Genomic DNA, 13,017 nt, shown 5'->3' on the forward strand with positions numbered 1-13,017 from the left:
TGCTGTTCCTGAGGGGTTTATCTGTCCTGGATTCCGTATGTCGAGAGCTCCTATCTGTAACAGTGCACATGCTCTAGGCAGATTTTTAAGTAGAACTGGGATTATGATAGGTGGGAGGAGGATGGAAGGAAGCATTAGAGAACTAGAGGAATGTTGTGTGTCCCATCGGTGCTGTGCTGCACCTGTCTTGTTCTTTCCTTGGGACCCTTCTGTGAGGGAAAGTCCAATTGTCTACAGGTGGGCCCTGGGCCTCCACTCTCACTACCATCATTTGCAATGACATATTTGTTTTGGGTCTTCTGGTGCCTGATGCTGTCAGAACTCATGATCATACAGGTTGGTGTGTGCCACCATCATTTCCAAAACATTTCTTTCTACTTGAGCCCTTGGTATCAGTTCATTTCCCCCCTCTCCCATCCTCCCTCATGAGCCCTTGATAATTTAGAAATTATTTTCCTTCATGTCTTACATCGACCGCTGTCTCCCTTCACCCACTATTCTGTTGTCCATTCCCCTGGAAGGGGTTATATGTCAATCATTGTGATCTGTTCTCCCTTTCTCCCCCCCACCTTCCCCTTACTCTCCTGGTATCGCTACTGTCATTATTAGGACCACAGACTTATCCCACAACAGAATCAACATCTTACCACCTACACTGATAGGGAAGTGTACTATGCTGAAAAACTTTCTTCCTGTACAACATACTGCCTTTTCTGCCTGTTGAGTTACACAAACTAAAAACAAACAAACAAGACTAGAGACCTTATGCCTGAACAATAACCACCCAATAGAGCTATCAACTATTATTTTGAGGCAACTTTCTGCTCTGAAGATCCTAAGTCTCTCTGGAAACTAACTCATAGCACTGACAGCACTAGATGTGATGGATCACTCTAAGAACCAGAGTCAGAGTACACTTAACCTAGTGGGGAAGCTGCAGGTCATCAAACTCAAGCTGAAGCAGGACCAGATAGCTCATATCTCAGGCAAGATATCGTCCTGTCCAGAGCTTAGCATGCTTTTGCAAAGCATCTTTAATGATTACCATATAAGATTGCTTGCTTGGAAGGCCATCATTTTGAGAGAGAAACTTAGAGAACAGGAAGGCTATGAGGAGTACTTGGGGGAGGTTCATGACCTCAGATCTGGCTGAATCAAAGGCTCCTGCCACTGTCAAGAATATCTATAGTAAGGAAATAACACTCCAGGAAATATTTTGCTCAATAATCTTCACTTAAGGTAAGTTAAATGAAAAAATGATCAATGTACATCTACAGAGACAGTATACTGGATTAATGGTTTCATGGGAGTATACAGGAAAGGCTGAGGGGAAATAGGGAGCTAACAGCTATGAGTAGAAGAAAATGTTCTAAAATTGATTGTGGTGATGACTGTACAACTCTTTTTAATATGAATGCACTAGTCAATTGTATGATATATGAATTAAACACCAATAAAACTGTTAAAAGATAACAATGTGTTTTTTTTTAAGAAAAAGGTATCAAGACATAGAAGAATCCTCTATTTTGAATCAGTGATAAGGCTACAGATAACATTTATCTTTAAAGTCTAGTACCCAGTTATTATGAACAGGAGCTGCCTAGTAACAACACAGCCCATTAGCACTGATTAAAATTTTCTATTAATTTTCAGAAAGTCTACTAACATTTCATGTCTGTTAATACTCGGTGATTTTTATGAAATTCAAAGTTTGTTAGAGGCTGTTATGGAGTTATGATTTTATTCCTGTTCCTTTATTCAACTGCAATGTTCATCGTTAGAATTTAGGATGTATCTAAATAATACACACCTGTCTTGATTAAATGTGTGCTTTGTCAGAGTACTAACAAAATAACACCCTGAGATGTTCTCCAAAGCTGCGAAAGCAAATTCTTTACTATTGCACCATACCCACTGCTCCTGAGCAAATTCTGACTCATAGGGCCCTATGGAACAGAAAAGTACTCCCAAAGGTTTCTAAGGCTGTAAAACTTTACAAAAGCAGGATGTGGAACTGTTGGTGGGTTCAAATCACCAACCTTTCTATATGGGCAGTTGAATGAATAAGTACTGTGCCAAAGGTCTATGAAGAGATTGAACAGTATATCCAAAACATTTATGTAAAATATAAGGCATTTTCATAATCAAGATCTTCCTAAACTTTTGTTAGAAATGTTTTATTTCTAGTAACTTTTTCCCTTTTTGCATTTATAACTACACTAATCAATTACTTATCAAGAAATGACTTTTACAATATTTTAAAATAACCCATGTTTATTACATCTATTCTCTAAATGAGAAAATACAATAAAAAATCAATTCATTTTTATTCTGCAGAAAAATAAACATACACAGATAGAACAGCATAGCAAACACCCACAGCTCCACCCCATAGCATTCTTTTGTAAGTTTTCCACAATTCAGCTATTTCTTATTTTTTTCTTCACCCGATACAATTTAATCATTCAATCATAGACCTCTATAAATGCCCCTTGCCTCCTAGCTCTTTCCTCTATTTCCCTTGACTTTCCTCCTGTCCCACTATCATGCTCAGTCCCCACCTAGGTTTTAGCAATACCTCTTTGTTACATTACCCTTGATCATACCCCACCAGGCCTCCCACACCCACCTCACTACCGTTTTGGATTACTTGTTGTTCCCTTGTCCCTGGGTTTGTTTAACACCACTTCTTCTCCGCCCCCCCCCCACCTCTCCTTATCCTGTGTCCCCCTGGAATTGCGGTCTCGCTGTTTTCTCTTCCAGATTGTTCATCCTGCCTATCTTATTTAGACAGACCTGCGGAGATAATAACATGCACAAAAACAAGACAGAGCACAACCAAGCAACAATATACAACAAAACAACAACAAACCAGTGACAAAGAACAAAACACAACCTATCTTGAATTTCATATAAAGAAAATCATACAAAACACAAACAGGAAACAAATAATAGCAACAACAAAAACAACCAATCACAATGACAAAACAAAAAAGAAAAGCTCAACAGAAAAAGTAGATGAAAATAAGTAATTAGAGCAGGACAAATGGATTGTGCTGAATGTTTAAGCCTGTTATTTCTGTAGGCAGTGAGGAACAAGTGCACTAATAAAACAGATGGAAATTGAGCTACCATACAACCCAGCAATAACCCCTACTGGGCATATACCCAGAAAAAGCAAGAAACAAAACATGGCCATACATCTATGCTCCAATGTTCATCGCAGCACAACTCACAATTTCAAGGAGTTGTGAACAACCCAAATTTCCATCAACAGACAAATGGATTAAAAAACTGTGGTACATACGTATAATGGAGTACTATGCATCACTAAAAAGCAGTGATGAACGCATGAAGCATATCACCGCATGGAAAGAACTGGAGGAAATTATGCTAAGTGCAGTAACCAAGAACAAAAGGGCAAGTACCACATGAATCTGCTGAGGTAAGTTTATAAAAAGAAAAGAAAAATGGGGTTAAAAGGGGGGCGGGGGCACAGGGAAAAAGCTACTGTATACAAACATTCCAGGAGTGAAGTCCAGGTAGTATGGCAGGGGCCAGAGCAAATCCAGGGGTACATGTGGTAGCCAACTAAAAAGGGGAGGAGGTGGAAAGGGAAAAAAAAGAGATGTGTGGCGGGGTTGGGGAGGTGGGGGAGAGGGGAAACAGGGCACTGAAAGAGGGACCAGACTTATCCAGTGTTCTGAGATGCGGATGCAGCATGCAGCCATGGAGAGGGGAGCCAGTGGAGGGGCTAAATGGACAACTGCCTCTCCCCCCAGAAGAATTTACTTTAGAGAACTGCACTGAAGCTGCAGCTAGGGAAGAGGGACATGTCTGATCAGAGCACATGTGAGCAAATGAAGGGGGAGGAAGAGAGGGTGGAGCACATCCTGGCCCACCAGGCCTGGAGGACAATATCTGCGCTCTGAACAGCCAATGAACAGAGTGGACCATATGGCTGATCCCACTATGAGACACGACATCCCTCGCTGACGCATGGCCCTATGGGGGATAACACTGGAGACTAAGTGTCAGGATTGGCCCAGTCTGACCCCGAGACACAGAGGCAAGACACTAAAGGCATGCAACAAGGCAATTGGGGGAGCAGAGCAGAGAGCTCCTGAGGGAGTGCAAAGGACAGACTTTGGGGCCAGAGCATGGCACCCCATCAGACTTAACTGGAAGACTTGCTTAGAGGTAAAAAAAAATCAGACCTTGATCTATTCACAGATTTTTGTTTCTTTTTTTAATTTTAAATTTTTTTCTTAGAAAAAATTTATTTTCTGGGTCATTGGTTTTTTTTGTTGTGATCCTTGTGTTCTCTTTTGCTGCTTTGTCTTGCTATGTCTTGTTTTTTGGCACATATTTTTATCTCTGTAGATCTATCTAGATAAGATAGGCTGGATGAACAGTCTGGAGGAGCAAACATGGGACCAATGGTTGGGGGGGACATAGGGGGAAATGGGGGAGGGGGGGCGGGGAAAGGAGGTGGTGTTGACCAACTCAGGGACAAGGGATCAACAAGTGATCCAAAATTAGTGGCAAGGAGTGTGTGAGAGGCCTGGCAGGGATTAGCAAGGGCAATATAACTGAAATTACTGAAACCCAAATGAAGGCTGAACATGAAAGTGGGACAAGAGGAAAGTAAAAGGAAATCGAGGAAAGAACTATGAGGCAAAGGATATTTATAGAGGTCTAAATAGAGGCATGTACATATGTAAACACATTTATAAAGGATGGGGGAAATAGATCTATGTGCATATATTTATAGGTTTAGTATTAAGGCAGCAGATGGACACTGGACCTCCACTCAAGTACTTACTCAATGCAAGAACACTTTGTTCTATCAAATTGCCATTCCATGATGCACACCTTCTTGACCCGATTGCTGAAGACAAATGTGTGCATAAGCAAATGTGGTGAAAAAAGGTGATGGTGCTCGGCAATCAAAAGATATAGTGTCTGGGGTCTTAAAGGCTTGAAGGTAAATAAGCAGCCATCTATCTAGCTTGGAAACAACAAAGCTCAGATAGAAGCATACCAGTCTGTGTGACCACAAGGTGCCGAAGGAATCAGGTATCAGGCATCATCAGAACAAAAAAAAAATCTTATAATTGTAAATCAGGGTGAGTGCAGAGTGGTGACCCAAGGCCTATCTGTAGGCAACTAGACACCCCCTTACAGAAGGGTCGCGGGGAGGAGACAAGCCAGTCAGAGTGCAGGGTAGCAACGATGAAACATACAACTTTCCTCTAGTTCTTAAATTCTTCCTCCCCCCAACTATCATGATCCCAATTCTACCTTACAAATCTGGCTAGACCAGAGGATGTACACTGGTACAGACAGGAACTGGAAATACAAGGAATCCAGGACAGATGAACCCTTCAGAATCAGCAGTGAGAGTGGCAATACAGGGAGGGTGCTGGTAAAGTACGGTAGAAAGGAGAAACCGATTATAAGGATCTACATGTGACCTCCGCCCTAGAGGATGGACAACAGAAAAGTAGGTGAAGGGAGACGTCGGACAGTGTAAGATATGACAAAATAATAATTTATAAATTATGAAGGGTTCATGAGGGAGGGGGGAGCGGGGGAAAATGAGGAGCTGCTATTAAGGGTTCAAATAGAAAGCAAAGATTTTGAAAATGATGATGGCAACAAATGTACAAATGTGCTTGACACAATGGATGTGTGTACAGATTATTAAGAGTTGTACGAGCTCCGAATAAAATGATTTTTAAAAATTTAGAAACCAGTTTCCTGGAGAACTTACTGGAAGAGATCAATCTTGGTGCCCATTCCAAAGAAAGGTGACTCACCAGAATGTGGAATTTATCGAATCAGGAGGACTTGAAACACATGCTGATAAAAATCAAGGATTGCATTCTTTAGTATGCACTATAACTCAATGTGAAGACCAAATTTCTCACAACTGGACCTGTAGGTAACATCATGATTAATGGAGAAAAGACTGAAGTTGTCGAGTATTTTGTCTTGGATGTTAATAACGTATGGAAAATATTAAGAAGAATGGGGGTTCCAGAACACTTATTTGTACTCATCTTGAGCCTGTACATAGGTTAAAAGGCAGTCATTATAATAGAACATGTTTGAGGCCATTGTTGCATCCATGATTTCTGTCAATCTATCTCATTGAGAGCTTTCCTTTTTCTTGTTGACTCTACCAAGCATGGTGTTCCTTTTCATGAATTGGCCCCTCTTGATAACATGCCCAAAGGATGTGAGACAAAATCTTGCCATGCTAAGTTCTCTAAAGAAGATTCCGACAGATGTTTGTCCTGGCAGTCCCTGGCATGTTTAGTATTTTTCAGTAGCACCATGATTCATAAATATCTTCAAAAAAGAAAATTCACCCATAACTTAAGGAATTTTATTTTTTGAAGACATTTATTCAGCGTCATGATCATGGGTGCAAAACAAAAAACTACATTAAAACCCTTTGTTGGAATGCTTTACACTTTCCACAGAAACTAAGGTAATCTGTTTGGGACAAATACAGTCCTCAACTTCTTTTATCCATACACACAAGTATTGTTTAAACCATGTCTTATTTGGAGCAACTAGGCCCTGACACCACTGTGCTTGGCTGAGTTCACAAATCTGTTGTAACTTGTAGCTTCCCTGTCAATTCTCTGGCTCTCCTCTCCTGGGAAATTTCTTGTAAAGGACAAGTCCTTTCTATAAAGCACATCTCTGCAGGTGTGACCTGGCAGTGCCATTGTAAGGACTATTAACCTGGTATGAGATGTTTCTCCCAAGATCATAGGATTACTTTTTCCTAAATCCTACACCCACTAAATCCCTACAATTGATGAGAGAACCCAAGGAATCTAGGAAGGTAAGGATTCAATTATTCTTTCAACATTATTTATTGGGTGCCTAATATCTCTGCACAGTGGATTCAAGTGCACACAAACCTGGTGTGATCCTTTCCCTTACAAACTTAAAGTCTGGTAGAGGAAACAGATGGTAAGCAAGCATGTAAAGGAATACTCAATTATAATCATTATAAGTTGTAGGAAGCCTGCGTAACATTATACAAGGACCTAACCTGGTCTCTGAGGTGAAGTAGAAATTCAAGCAAAGCATTGAAAAGAGCTGGCAAAGGCCAAATTACCCACAGAAAAAAAAGTCAAATGTGTATTTTTTCCCCCTTAAAAAAAATGGCCTGCTTTCTCTGCTCTCTGAAATCTCAGACCCATGTCTCTCCTCAGGATTCAGAGCAACTTGTACCTGTTGGTATCACTAAGTTGATTCCATGGCAATGTAACAACCAGATTCTAAATCTGTCTCCTCTAATAAATTGTAAACTCCGCCAAATACAGACCTTATCCAAACTGCTTCTGTGCCTCGGGTGCCCACACTGGGCTAGACATACTACTCCTCAGATAGGTCATTATACAAATTATACAACTCTGTTCCTGTTCATTGAGACCTCTCTACTACACTGTCAGAAACACTAACAAGTTGTTTCAGTGAGTTCTAATAGTAGATTTTCTATTACTGATCTCAACATGTGCCATTGCTCTCAATTCCTTTGCTGTGGTAAATTTTGTTTATTTACATGGATTATATAGAATTGACTTTTCCACTGTGGGTGGTTACTTCCAAATGTAAGACTACAGTCAAGAATAACAAAGTGCTTTAAAAAATCATGATACGAAGAGCACAAGGTAGGGAAATATTCACAAGGAATGCCAATAGTCACCAAGAGTTGGAAGAAGCAAGGCAAAATTCTTCCCTAGAGCTTACAGGAGGAGTTATGGCACCAACTCCACGATTCCAGACTTCTGGCCTGTGAATTGTGAGAGAATAACATTTATGCTGCTTTAAGTCACCAAGTTTGTGGTAATTTGTTATGGCATTCTTAGGAAAGTAATCCAGAAAGAAGTATTTCCAAATAAGAAGTTTCATGAAATGCAGAAGAAATAAAGCAGTATTTCTAAATTAACCTGTGACTTCATATATCATTTAAAATGTATCTATAAGTACATAAATATTATAAACAAAATCATTAAGTCGATTCCATCTCACTGACTCTGTGGAACAAGCTAGAACTGCCCTTGTGAGTTTCCAAGATTATAACTCCAGTGCACAGTAGAAATCCCCATGTTTCTCTCAGGGTTGACCTCGTGGGTAGCACAACCACTACACCATCAGAGCTCCTAAATAAATATTAAAAGTTGCTGTTGATGGTTGGGTACTGTGGAGCTGGTTTCTTTTTACAGTGGCTTTACACAAAATGAAACCCAACTACCATGCTGTGCCATCCTCACCCTGTTGCCATACTTTAGTCTATTTCTGCAGTCACAATGTCAATCTAATTCCTTGAGCACCTTCCATTTTTTCACTGACCTTCACTTTATCAAGCGTGGTATCCATTTCCAAGTCCTTCCAAATAACATGTCTAAAATATGTGAGACCAAATCTCACTCTTTGCTTTTAAGGAACCTTCTGGTTGTACTTTTTTCAAAACAGGTTTATTTCATCTTCTGTCAATTCACAGTATTTTCAATACTCTTCACAAACACTGTCATTTGAATGCATCAACTCTTTTGTGGTCTTCCCTGTTTATTCCTGAATTTTCATATGCATCTGAGGAAACACCATGGCTTGGGTTAGGTGAACCTTAATCAGACATCCTATCTTGTTGTCGTTGTTGTTCTGAATCAATCTAGCTTTTCCCAAGTTACGAGAAGAATCCAAAATGTATAAGAAATTATAAGTACATAAAAAATAAGCCCAGGATTTATAGCAAACTGTGATCACAAGATTATTTCAAGAAGTGTGATAAAGGCAGAAAATATAGCAAATCATTTGTATGTTTAAATACTAGCTTAGAAGTATTTCAAATAATTCCAGGACGGGCAAGAAGGCTCACAGGGAAAAAAGATATTAAATATTAGGGAGCATATTTAATATGTTGGTACTAACATAATTTTATTGCTTTTAATTTTTAAAATAAACTAATGTCAACTTACATTAATTAAACAAACAAAGCAACTTTCATGTACTAAACAAAAATATCACAATTGATGTCCTGGTTTCTCAGTGGCCCAGAAATCCCAAGGATCTTAATTCAAACAGGCTGAAGAAAGCAAACTATAGCTGTCTTGCATGATTAAAGGCTATGTCACAGCTCAGTGGGGTCTACACTTTGGTAGTTCTCCCCGCCCTCTTCAGGCAATTTCCTATGTGTCTACAAACTAGAATAAGAGTGACAGCCTCACAAAGAAGATAATGAGGAAATAAAGCTTCTTATAAGTATGCGTCCAAGCCCCCAAATTCCAAACTTAAATTCTTTGCTGTTTAGACATCCAATTTTCATTCAGAATTTTTTACGTCAGATATATATATATATAAAATCTTATCAAACCCAAAATATGAGGGTTAGAATGGTATGGACATCAGCTCTGGTTAAAACTCAAACTCATGTGTCAAGGATAAATTCTGACTCATATTGACCCTATAGCTTTGGCTAGGATCTCAAAATAATTTTAAATCTAATAACTGGTTTAAATTAGAGCCAAGTTCATCCATATTAGAATGGGTTCAGGCAAATGCTTAGTTTTCCTCCATTTCAGAAAGACTAGAACTTTTCTGCTACAAGTACACAGGTATGCACAACCTTCTGGGTAGGTAATGCCAGCAAACAAAAGCAACACCTTCAAAGTCTCCTTCAGTGACTACAGGCAGCCAGACACTCAAACTGCCAGTCCTGAATTACAACCTCTGAATGGTGAGGGCTTCACGTTTCACTGATCAGGGCACAGCCCAATCAGAAGACAAACCCCTGCACTGCCAGGGATCAGCAAATCCGCTTTCTTCCAGTGTGCACATGACTGAATGTGCTTCTGTCCATCATCTGGGTCATATATAGTTCAATGCGAACAGAGCAGACAGGGCTGCAAGGAAATCTGGCGCGGTTCAATAAGCTCGTCTAGTCTGGGTTCGTGTTCTCTCTCTCTTAACTGACAAACTCATTTCTCTACCGGGACAGAATGCTGTGCTCGCTGGAAGTTCCATTTCTACAGCAAGAATCCTATCTGGAAACAGAAGTTGTCCTCTAGCTACAGCAGCTTGAACTTTTTTGACTGTTGTTGCTGCTTTCTCTCACCACCCCCATTCCCTTTTGACAAAGATCCAACTGTAAAAAGTCTTACGTAACAGTTCAGGACTACTTCGGTTCTTTTCCTGGGTAAGCACTTTAATTTTTTTTTTAAACTAAAAACCATTTTAAAATTGAATCTGTTGAGAGGCATGACTAAAATCTTTTAAGTAGTAGTTTGTATAATGAAATACTGTCAGTGGATTTTTAAATCTCATTTCTGCACGTGCTCCTTTGTTCTCAGAACAGAAGCTTTTTATACACACCCCATAACGCAGCTGGAGAGAGTTATGAAGTCAGTTATTACAAGGAATACAAAGGTTGCTTTGCATTCTTGCCTTTAGATAATTCAATTTGTATTTGTTTTCTTTAAATGAAATATTTGAAGTAGAAAGAAATTCACAAAAGAATAAACTGTTGGAAAATCCAGAAAAGTTTGAAGTTTTTACCACCTTTTCTATCTTAGTTTTGTGTGGCCAAACACTTGTGCCGCCTGGGGCGGTGGGGGTAGAGGCAAACGTAGACAGAGAGGAACTAAGCCAGACATGGACAAAGGCAAGAGCCAAAACCAGACAGTCCTGGCTGTTCGATAGGCCAGCAGTGGGTGAGACAGGTCAGCCAGCTGCAATGGGGGGGGGGGGAGGCGGGGGCGGCGCAAGGGGGGTAAGGATGTGTGAGGTGCTCATGTGTTGATCGTGACTGGATTCGGAAGCTGCCAGCCATTTTCCCAGCCATGCTTTGTGCAATCTGAAGGAATGCATATCCTCTAAAGCAGTCTTGCTAAAAACCCAGTGAAAGAAAGGAGTGGGGTAAAGACCATGCCACATGGAGTCAGGAAAATACTGGAATGTAGAGTGGGCATGAGGGAATGTAGAAGGTGTGGAAATTTTTTAGTGATCTGGAATGTGTTGAGTGACAGGAAGTGCCCCAAGCTCCCCCCCCCCATCTTCTCAGTCGCGCCTGCTTTTGTCTAACTCTTGTAATCTACACACTACTGTTTACAAAGCTGTCTGAGTTAAAGACAAAAAGAAACATAAAGGCTCCTGTTCCATAGTACCTGTGAAATATCAGGAATGTAAAAACATAGTCTTTTTGAGGTGTACTAGAGAATGGTAAAATAATTTTCCACGAGTAAGTGAGAATTATGAATTATAGACCAGCTTCTAAATCTGAATTTTTAAAAGTCTCATTCTGCTATAGCTTACCAATGCTAACTGAATTCCTAACTAGAATGAGCTTTGCTTTGTGTAGTTGATATATTTGCATTTGAAGTTGTTTCTATTTTTTGGTATACATTTGGACTTTGGGTGAAAAATATGCAAAGAAATAGGTTGAATGAACTTAAAAAAAAAGATTTTCTCCATTGGATGAGACGTATTTTAAAGGACTGGTTTCTTGAATAAAGAAGTTCTCTCAGTTTTACATGCATACATTAAAGAAAACTTTATGCTATAATAAGTGTAAGGTAGGAAACTTTTCAAGAAAATTAATTCTAAGTGAAAAACAAACATTTTCTTCACCTTCATATTATCAACAGAAACACTAAAACTTGAGAGAAAAGTAGCCAAATAATTAAATGGCTAACACTATTTTTGGCAATGAAATGGGAAATTAAGCATGAATAAACTATTGAAACTATTTCTACTGCCTACCATGAAGAAAGCTAGAGGCTAGCCTAAGAGTTCATCTTTCCTAGTGTGGCTCTGAGCCTTCATGTCGAGCAGACGTTATTCACATGATGATTCCAAAAGTCCATTCATATATCTCACTACCTGGATTTGAATAGAAACCAGACAGCAATTCTTTAGTTCCAGCCACCATTCGCCCCACTGGACAATAGCGATTTGTTAGCACAGAGTCACAGGCTGTAGGACACAAAGCTTGGAGCTGCAGAAAGATGGGGGAATTCAGAGAACAGGAAATTACAGGCTTGATGCACTCCTGGAAGCTCTGAGAATACAGAGAAGGAAAAAAAAAAGCAACACAACGATGCCATGTTTAAGAGCTCCTTCTAGCTTTTATAAGCACCTCTAATGTCATCAAAGCTCTATTGTTGGAGGACACAAAGTCACGTGCCCCCTGTGCTCTTTTTTCTCACTATGGGAAACTTCATTCAATGTCCTGGCATTGCTAGAAAAACCAGAAGATTCAGAGTTGATAAACTGTATGCACTCAGAAAAAAATAAGAGAATTTTACAGATACGTCAGAGAAAAAAAGTACTTTAGCAATGTAAATGACATAATAAAAATATTAATGTCTTTTAAGAATTCTTTCAAAAGACCAGACAAATATAATATACCAAACTCTACAAGTATCAAATTAGTATAGAATAGCATATGAAATCTACTATTTAATTTTGTCAAGTACCTTCAGAAGATATATAACAGAGTTTAAAAACTAATTTTTACATCACAAACTTTGGAGTTCTGGGCTATACTTTCCACAACAAAAAACTAAAATAATAGCTTAAAGACTTACATAGGCCTATTAGAAATAAACATCAATTTCTTTTGTTGATTATTAAATCACTATGGTTCTCTAACTAAAATTTAGAAATTGTCTCTTCTTCCTTCTCGAGACTTAAAAAAGAAAATTAACAGATGCTATAAGTGAGGAAGAGAGATCCATTCTCCAATCTCAGTCAATGAGCAAGTTCTCATGCTGCAACTGGGAACACCAGTCGGCCAGATTGGCGCTCCATTTTAATAGCAGTAAATGGTTTTATTCTTCTCCCAGTCTGCTGTGATCCATTAGCAAACACAAGTTCTGAAAGGTATATCTGAAAGACTCATCAAATGAGATCATTAATGATAAAAAATTATTTTTAAAAACTTTTACAATTAAATGGTTTAATTAACAAGAGATGTGCAATCATCACTACAAT

General features: G+C 39.2%; 1 protein-coding gene and 1 long non-coding RNA gene across 3 annotated transcripts in view; one reads left to right on the forward strand and one right to left on the reverse strand.

Annotated features, from left to right (window-relative positions):
* The window catches only part of NR6A1 (nuclear receptor subfamily 6 group A member 1), a 230,614-nt gene that overhangs the window by 105,924 nt on the left and 111,673 nt on the right, over window positions 1-13,017 (reverse strand). The gene's annotated exons all lie outside the window — the stretch shown is intronic.
* LOC142457981 (uncharacterized) overlaps window positions 9,941-13,017 on the forward strand; it is a 48,278-nt gene continuing 45,201 nt past the window's right edge. The window contains exon 1 of the long non-coding RNA XR_012786399.1: window positions 9,941-10,222. This is a non-coding gene — a long non-coding RNA (uncharacterized LOC142457981). The remainder of the gene's footprint in view (window positions 10,223-13,017) is intronic.

Source organism: Tenrec ecaudatus, chromosome 10 (assembly GCF_050624435.1).
Source record: "Tenrec ecaudatus isolate mTenEca1 chromosome 10, mTenEca1.hap1, whole genome shotgun sequence".
NCBI lineage: Eukaryota > Metazoa > Chordata > Mammalia > Afrosoricida > Tenrecidae > Tenrec > Tenrec ecaudatus.